The 10,000-nt window shown below is 37.4% G+C and overlaps 1 pseudogene; it reads left to right on the top strand.

Annotated features, from left to right (window-relative positions):
- Nucleotides 1-10,000, top strand: part of LOC137984973 (transcription initiation factor TFIID subunit 5-like) — a 24,756-nt pseudogene that overhangs the window by 6,775 nt on the left and 7,981 nt on the right.

The raw sequence follows: 10,000 nt of genomic DNA, 5'->3' as shown, positions 1-10,000 counted from the left end.
ACTGACATCACAAACAAGATTATTCTGAACAAAAACCACCTTTATCCAGGCAATTTGCCATAAACTTGAAAACTTCGGTTTGACCTTTTTCAAGATTACCCAAATGCAATCCATTTCAATCTTGTCCATTTGTGTCCATCAATGCTTCTCTTTCCTTTTGCTGTACTTTTTTTAACCTTTTAAGTAGTTATTGCAATGTTTCATTCTACTTTTTAGGCATATTGGGTGTTATGAAATCACATCATTTTGAGTGACATCTAGTACCACACAAGTGCCTTCAAATGCACTCCACTTGTAGATTTATACATGTAACCAGTTATGACAACAGTTACTTTAACTTTGAAATACACTGAAGTTGGCAATAGTTTCTTGGAGCTTAATAATGACCGAACACTTTGTTACGTTTATTTTAATAATTCAGTAATTCTTCACATCGTTACTTGCTGTCGTGGATAAACTTCCATGGTTTCAGATGGCTTAAATTAAAAAAAAAAGGTTTCCTGTGGTTTCAATCTTGGCTTGAATACAGATTTGACAAAAAAGCCTCCTCCAGACAATGCTTTGTAATGACGTTCTCTGTTGTAAACCAGTCAAACTTGGATACTACAGCATTCGTTGTACGATGTCCTCATATTCTGTGCTGTTTGTTCACAGCCCAGTCTTTCTTTGCTTGTTTTCGTGGGAGTCAAGAGGATTACCATGAGGAAGATCTTAGCAAATTGGCAGCCATTACTAGGCGTTAACACATGAAAAGTAATGAATTGATGGGAACGTTGAGGTAAGGGGATTACAAGAGTAGTTCATAGATAATTTAAAAATTGTCATAATTTGCAGATGTCACAATAAATTTTACGTTACATGTAGTCTTGTGTCATATTAATGCAGGAGTAACAAGTTTGTGATCAGGATGTCAAAGGATACGTATATATCAAGTGCTCAAGAAACATTTACAGGTACATTTAAGGCACATACATGTAAAGAAGGATTGAAAATGTGACAAACATGTAAGCTTACAATGTACAATGTGTCTCAGTTTTGGCATTGATTGCATACCAGCCCCAGCCTTGCAAAAAGTACATGTACATGTACTTGTGTTAATGTGCCCAAAGTGAAGACTACTACATGTTGTAACTTTGAGTGTATACATGTATATACGCATTATTTTGATTGAATGGCCCAGATTTTAAAGGCGCACCTTCGCCCAATAGTCATTGCGCACCTTGACTGAATTTTGTGTAACATGAAATTATTCAAATGACTGACATTTTGTTTCCTGAATGATTTGCCTGAATGCATTCAGCCAATAAGATCACGCTTTTGGTCATTTGAAAACAAAAACATACGGCTGCAATGACCTTTGGGTAAATGTAGGCCTTTAATAAATTGTGTTCACATGTTACCGGTAAGCCAAGAATTAATTTTGTTAACATAGCTTCAAAATTAATTTGAAGAAAAAGAGAGGACTAATTTCTTTTCTATTGTGGCAGCACGTTTAATTGTACGTGTAACCCTTCTTCAATTCCCCTGGCTAAGAGTTAAAGTCATGCACTTCGTTTTGCCTTGTGTCATACAATTTTACTTGCCATTCACTTGGGCACTGCTTTTAAGGCGGAAGGAAGCCTCCGCAACTTCTCTGTTCATTCCAGACTGTCATTTGTAATTGGAAGTTGGCCTCATACTGAAAAAATGAAATCTTGGCTTGCCTAGTTTTGTGCTGAATTCAAAACGATGTGTGTAGTTTTTACATAGAATAAAATAAAATAATTTGCCATTAACTTTTAGGACCAACAGCAAGAAGTACTGTTGACCCTCATCCAGCAACATCTTCATTTTGATGGTAATAAATTAAAGGACTGAATAATATCTATCTGTGTAGTTTAACTGGTGTCTAATTTGAAAGGATTATTTACAAGCATGAACCTTGATTTGTTATAGTTTTTGAGATTCTGTCCAGTTTCCAGTTGAAAAGTGCATTTTCCATTTTAATTTTGCACCCTGTTAGATATAAGCTCATACTGGTGCTTAAGTTATGCTGTTAATTCTTGCTGTCCCAAAAAAAAAAAAAGCACTTGCAACACATTCATATAATTTCTTGCATCTTTATTATCACATTCAATTGTCAGTTTTTGAAGGAAGACCACGCAGCAAGCAAACAATAGAAGCTACAGCTGGAGCAGTCACAGGGGAAGCAACATTCGAAGGTGATAACGCTGATAATATTATCGTAGTAATTTATGGTGGTGGTAACCGTGATAGTGATTAAAAACGTTGTGTTATCACACACGTCTGCGTGGTCTTTTACAAAGTCAATCACATTGGCAATATCACAGAAAGCTGCATCACTGTTTATGAACCCCCTTCAAAACCAAGATAATGGCAAGTGATTTGCAAAGAAACAATTTATCCTCTCTGTCTCAAAATATTAAGGCCTTAACTTAAGACCTTTTTCTGATAATAATGTTATGACCTAGAATATACATGTATTATGTTACTGGTTAAATTTGACTTCAGGTCAAAATGATTTAAGCAACTATAATAATAAGTAGTATAAATACACAGGTGATTATACAAAATTGCATGCTCTCATTGGCTCGCTATCTCGGATTATCAGCGGATAATCACCTAGACGGACAAAATGGCCGCCAGTAGTCGTTTTGCCAATGTAAGTGAAGATGATTTCGCGTTGAAATGTGTTTTTTTTCTCTTTTTTTGAAATAAAAACCTGTGTATTTATACTAAAACAATTATTCGCCTCAGGCTCAGTGATTATTGGTGAATATTCACCTTGACTTCGTCTCGGTGAAAATTCACCGATAATCACTTCGCCTTCGGCAAATAATTGTTAATTATTATTTTTGTAGGTTGATGTGGTATCCTTATTAAGCACTCCTTGAGCAATTTGTAATTGAAGTGATCTAAAGCATGTTTCTAAGTTGTGAAAGCAAACTAATACTGTATAATTATAAAGAAATTATGGGTGTTGACCCAGAATGCTGCAGTTGATTTGTAAAGCCTAGTTTTCATAGTACATGTACAGTATGTCGGGAAAATGCCAGATGATCGGGGATATCGCAGTTTCCGGACCGTCCCAGAATTTTTGCAAACATATCTGAAAATCACCAGATGGTTGTCCCAGATAAATGGAAAGTGTGCCAAACCAACAGCTCGCCAAACCTTGAAACTTGCAATTTAGAGGATTGGTAACGAGCTAAAACCATCGCCGATGTCTCTGACTGTACAAATTTGAGTTTTCATACAGGAATGATCGCCGACGATCGCAAAAGTTTGCGACACGTTGGGAAAATAGAAAAGATTCCTATTTTTCCGATTTGTCCCCAACCATCGCAGATTATTGGGGATGTCTACGATTTACGGTTTTTATTAGTCGGCAAAATCTGGGATGGTCGGAAAACTGCGAAATGACCAATCGTCTGTGATTTTCCCGAGACATGAAAACTACATTGTAGGTTTAATATCTTTGTGTCTGGTCTGCAGTTACACTGGTCACATGTAAGTAGAGACACCATGCAAGCTTTTTCTTACTAGTTATGTTCTTTGCACTGCAGCTAATAAAAGCAAGATTTATTATGGGATACCAGTCCCGAACCTGATCTTGGAGTTGTGATAGAAGAAGAGAGTGAAGATGATGATGACAAAGATAAACCGAAGGTGAAATGACTGAACGTTCAGTATCTACCATTAATACTGGTATGTCATGTTTGTCCAATAATATATTTAATTTCTTCTGGTTTGCTTTCTGTGCAGAAAAAGAAAGTCAAGAAGGACTCAAATGGACCAGGTACAATTTTAACTTTCTACAGAGCTTCGTTTGATGAATCCCCAAAACTTCACTAATGATGGTATAATTGCACAACAAAGAATAATAACACTGGGAAGTGTGATTGGGAAGTCATGCAATTATAGAATTTTGCCATTAAACTACCCCATTCAAGGTTTTTTTTTGCAGTTACAATACAATACTATACAATACATGTACATACTTAATTGACGGCTCCCCATAGGGGCTTTTCAGGGCAAATGAAGCACAATGAAACGACAGAACAGAACAACAACAACTGTTAAGAATCCCAACTGGCTGGAGGCAAACCAGTTGGCTAGTGAAGCTGGGAAGTTGAACCAGGGACTACCAGGATCAAACTCAACAAGTGGTCAGATCGGGTCTTGAACCCGGGTGCTCCGGATCTCAAGGCAAGTGCCCTAACCACTATCATTCAAAACAAACTGAAAAGAGCAATTTTGTGTTAGAAGCCCAAAGTGGAAAAGATGCATCTAAACAAAGTTTCATAATTACGTATGAACCTCAAGTTGAAGGGTAAAAGCCAGATTATTTCCCAACCCGGCTGATAGGCATTTTACTTTTCCTCTGGGTTAAATTCAAATTTTCATGCTGGTATTTGTGAACATTTGCTTTTAGGCTGATGCAGCTATTATTTTTTCATCCCTTTGATTTGGTGAACTAGAAACTAGACTTCTGGGGCCAGTTGCTCTAAGCTTGGTTAGCACTTACTGTTGGTTAAGAGGTATCAAAACCTATATGTTTCCATGGTAGTTAACACTGGTTAGCGCCAACCCTGCGTCGAGTAACCTGGACCTGGATTTTTTTTAAGAAGCAGTTGGGCTATTTTTTTGGATACAGAAATAAAAAGAAATGACTGTGGCTCCAACAAGTTGCTTTTAAAATCTCAGGCAAAAAGAAACAGGAGCATTATCCAAATGCACCCCCATTGAACCGTCAGATACAATTTCCTGTCATGTGAGTATCAACTAGTAATAATGTTAAATAAATGCAAATTGAAGTATGTGTTATAGACGAAAGAGAGAAGGGATCATTGTACTTATCTTGACATTAGAGAGCTTTAGCAAAGACAACGGCGACAACAACGAGAACGTCACAAATTTGCATATTTAGTGGGCAAAAACAATGGGTTTGCACGCTCTGTGTGTCCGTTTTTCACTTTTGTTTATTTCTTTGCCGTCATGAGCAAAATAACAACGTGAAATAGCTAGATTTGAGGTTTTATGAAGAAGGTCAGCACCTGAGGATAAATTTTAATTTTCTCCCCTAAATGAAGTGCCGCTCATAACAATTTCACTCCTGAGGCACTGCCACACCTTTGTTATATTAAAAACTTGGAATAGTCGTGAAGTGATTACAATAATGAGAATTTATGTTTTGAGATGACGTTCTCATCACCGTTTTCGTTGTCGTTGCTGAAGCTCCCTAATTATTAAGCAGTGACTTCTCTTTGATTTATAAGCTGCATTTCAAATATGCATTTATTTTTCATTGATTTAGTCATTCATAGGAACACAAGATCCCAACGAATAATATTGACCTGCTCCCAACTGTGTGGGCTTCATACAGTAGCTCAGTTAGTAGAGCATTGCACTGGCATCGCAGAGGTCTTGGGCACAAAAATAATAATCCTGTTGAAGCGACCTGAATTTTTATAGGTGCCTGTAAGAAACAGGCCAAGTGGAAGGATCACTTCTCTCTTTCTTAATAATAATATTTGCATTTTGATGAAAATTATGAAAGTGAAAGGTACATGTATAATCATAATAATAATAATAATAATAATAATAATAATAATAATTATTATTATTATTTATACTATTATTATTATTATTATTATTATTATTATGTAAGGGAAGTGCAAGATTGTCAAGATTGTTAAGATTGTTAAGACGAGATTTCCCAAACACGTGTAAATTTCGTGATAGAATTTCTGCTGATCTTTATAACATCTGTATTGAACAGATCTGGAACAATTTTTAGAAATCTTGTTCCCTGGAAAAAGAAAAACGATAAACGCTTTTATTAAAGCGACTTTATTATAATCGAATGTGCCAAACGTTGGAGATTGTAAATAGACTTGTAAATATGCATACTAATTATCGATGCCATCGATCCGCAAGAATAAGCAGATTTCTTTGATAGCATTTGCTCTAAATAAAAGCATACTGCGTCCTCTCTTAACTGCGGTGTAAATCAACCGGAAAAAATCTAGGTGAAACCTTGGCTTTCAGTTACCATAGACGAGGTTTTACCTCAGTCAAACTGGAGATTGAATCTGCGGTTTCACCTACGTTGGGTCCGGACACTCTTCCATCCATCTGCTTCTACAGTGTACTCAATGCACATACAAGGTGAGGAGAGAAATTTGTGTCACAAAATTTTAGGCTTTCATTGTCACTGTGACAATATTATTTACGCACAGCAGCTTGAAAAACAATCCTCAAGAAAGTTTCCCTCAGGAGTTTGCAAAAAATTTAATGTTCAAATTGTGAGAGGAAGATATTAGCATACCAGACAAAAAACAAGCCTGGCCTTCTTACTATTCTTTAGAGGTAAAGAATCCTAAATAGGAATGTTTTATCGGGTTTAATTAAAGGTCATGCATATGACATTTTATCAGTGTTGAAAGGCTAATTTAGGTTTGTGAATTATTATTGAGTTTTTGAAGTTAAGCATAATGTCTTCTGGAACAATATTAATGATTTGCTCAGCATGAATTTTAATCTAATGGCAGATTAGGACAAAAATTCTGGGACATTCACTGAGTTAGTCTGGTGAAAGAAATAAGGATTTTGAACAATGTAATCAGTTTTTGAGTGGGAGCTGTTCTAGATGACAAGTACTGTAGGTGATGAGTAGTAATAATTTATTTTGCAGTCACCAATAAAGATTGGTCTGGACTTCAAGTCTGACTAAAGAATTCCAGTCCAAAAAGAAGTTGAGGGCCAAAGGCAATAAATAGAGTCTAGGTTGAATTGGAGGCATAAAGATGCTTCAATACTATTATTATTTATTTTATTATTGTTATTATCATTAGTAGTAGTAGTAGTAGTAGTAGTAGTAGTAGTAGTAGTAGTAGTAGTAGTAGTAGTAGTAGTAGTAGTAGTAGTAGTAGTAGTAGTAGTAGTAGTAGTAGTGGTAGTGGTAGTGGTAGTGGTAGTGGTAGTGGTAGTGGTAGTGGTAGTGGTAGTGGTAGTGGTGGTGGTGGTGGTGGTGGTGGTGGTGGTGGTGGTAGTGGTAGTAGTGGTGGTAGTCGTCATGGTAGTCGTCGTCGTCGTCATCGTCGTAGTATGAAGAATAATATAATAAAAAAGATAATTATCATTTATGGGATAAATTATGATAATAAGGCAAAAATAATTATTGTACACAAAGATTTCCATGTAATGTCAATGCATAGAGTGATAATGGCAAGCCTATGATGCAAGCCTTGACCAATTGGGTTACATTTAAGTTGCTAAAATTATCTCAGAGAATCATCTTCTTATTACAGTTTGAACACTGTTAGTATGTCAGAGGACTCAAGCCTGCTGTCAGGTGGGTTTGAGGACAGTAGTGTGCGGGTGTGGAGCCTCACCCCAAAGAAACTGAGAATGCTCAAATCACCCTCAGAACTTGCGCAAATTGACAAAGAAGCAGGTCAGTTAAAGTTGAATAAATAATGTAATGTCATTGACGTGTAAAAAAATGCTTAACCCTTTCAGCCTCGTGGGGTTCCCCATTGACGAGTAAAATCGTCTGGCATTAGACAGAGTAAAATCTATAAGTGGCACTACTGGGAGTTAAAGAGTTAATGGGGACATAGTTTTTGAGTGAATCTAGCTGTTGTTAACCCTTTCAGCCCTGTGGGGTTCCCCATTGACGAGTAAAATCGTCTGGCGTTAGACAGAGTAAAATCTATAAGTGGCACTATTGGGAGTTAAAGGGTTAACATGAACATTGCTGTGATGAACTTCCCCCATTGATGAGTAAAATGTGCTGTTAGACATCACTCTTTTGAGAGAAAGGCATAAGAATTTTGGTACCTATTGCAAGTGACGAGTTTGGTACATATGATGAGTCAAGAAGGTGGCCTACATGTAGTCTAGTTGTGGCGGTGTTTGGTTTGTATGTGGTTGCTTTGGGCTCAGATCCCTCTCTTACCATTGGCTGGATTTGTCTTACATGTATGTGTTCCCAAATTCAACTAAGAGTTACATACTTTGTAAATAGCTAACTGGTTTCCTTCTGGCAGCTGGGGTTCTCAATCATTAGAGCGGAGTGGCTGTAAAAAACTTAAAAGCTACATGTATTTCTGGAAGACAGTATAAACAAAGCCATTTTACTGTTGTTGATCACTTTTATTTCTCTATCTCAGAGGATGTTCTTGAACGAATAATGGACCACAGGTTTGTTCCGTATTGCTAGTAACATCACACATAAAGGTTATGATTGAATTTACGATGTAATGCAATCATTTTTTACCTGTAAACTACGAGTGCACCAAACACTAAAATGAACCATTATTAAAAGTAGAGTTGTCTTCCCATGCATGGTAAAGATTGAGAAAGTGACAAATCTACTGAATGGGGTGGGGGGAGTAGCAATTCTCCCTCCCCAGATAGATGAGGACAATAATAATTCTTAAAATTAATATAACCCATTGACTCCTTGCCACCCCACCCCAAACCCCCCTATTGACGATTTAAGTCATCTGGTGTTTCCAAGAGTAAAATCTATTGAGTCTCACTCCAAGGGTTCAATAGGTTAAAGTTGCATGATCTTGATGATTGAAAAGGAAAACTAGGGACTGTGAACTGTCTACAAATCACCTGAGCCTTCTTTTGAAGTCAGTCAGAGTATGAAATGATTGTTTTGGTATTAAAATGGTTTTACTTTACTTGTACCCTGGGTGCCAGAGGTTTTTCTTGCACAGTTTCCGGTGTCGGTCATGTCTCTATTGTGTCGCTGCTCGTACCGTTGGCCTTTGGCCGCCGAAGCAAATCAAAGAATTTTCCGTCCCCCGCACTCGAGAAAAAACTCTGGTACCCCGGGTATTTTACTTGAGAATGAAGCTAATTTTTTTAAGAAAGACTATTCATGTTACTCGTATTACCGGTATTTGCTTTTAATTAACTGAAAAGCTGAAGAGAACTCCCAACTGGAAGGCCTTTTAAAAGACACATCAGCTTCATATTAGAGATTTACAGCACATGGCAAAATGCATAACTTGTCTTGTTGTTTTACTTCTCAGGACAGCTGTGGAAAGTAGACGCTTGATTGGTCATTCAGGGCCAGTATTTTTCACTAGTTTTAACACAGATAACTCATTCCTTCTCTCGAGCTGCAGACAGAACAGGTATATTATTCATAAATGGTGGCCAAGAAATTATTCTTTTGTCTTTTAGACTGTTTCAGGCTCCCAGATAGTCGGGAAAAGCGAGTGGGGGCTTAGGTCGAGGCGAGGAGACCTAACCCCGCCTCGCCTTGACCTAAGCCCCCATTGTGGTTTTTTTTTAATTGTTTCTTATTATTATTCTGTATAGTGCGTCTATGGAGTCTCTATACCTTCAGTTCATTAGTTTGTTTTAAAGGACATAACTATCCCGTCTGGGACGTTCAGTTTTGGTGAGTTGTTGTTTTTGTTGTTTACTCCTTGAACTCAAAGACCGAAAAGGGTCGCAAACTGGGCTGTTTATGCGGGCTAGATTGTGTTGCTACCGTCAGGTTGTTTTCTTGATCTACAAGGCCTCCCAAAGGTTGTACCCCAAGGGAAATACACGTATTGAGTTGTCAATTTTCTGGATAAGCGTCTGACCCAGGAAAAGGCCATCATATATAGCCCATCTGTAGCCGCTAAGGTCTCGTTTAGGGTTTCACGCGAAGAAATATAAAGATATGTTTTTAATGTGTTTTAAATATGGTCTCTTTCAGGGGTCAAAAAATCCTGGCCGAAGCCCAGATTGGTCTCCTTTAAGGCCCAGTAATACGGGCAACATTTTTTGTACAACATGTCGCGCAACAATATTGCGTTGCAAGTTGAGATGTTTTGTTGCGCGTATTACCATCTTCTTTTACAACAAATTTTTTTGTTGCAAAAAGTAGACGTCGCTTTTACGTTTTGGAATATGGAAATTTGTTACCTAAATACCTCTTACTAACCGAGTTCGAGGTCCGTACTGTAAGTTACGGACCGAGTTT

The sequence above is a fragment of the Montipora foliosa genome, chromosome 14 (assembly GCF_036669935.1).
Source record: "Montipora foliosa isolate CH-2021 chromosome 14, ASM3666993v2, whole genome shotgun sequence".
Lineage (NCBI taxonomy): Eukaryota > Metazoa > Cnidaria > Anthozoa > Scleractinia > Acroporidae > Montipora > Montipora foliosa.
This window is presented reverse-complemented; position numbering and strand designations above follow the sequence as displayed.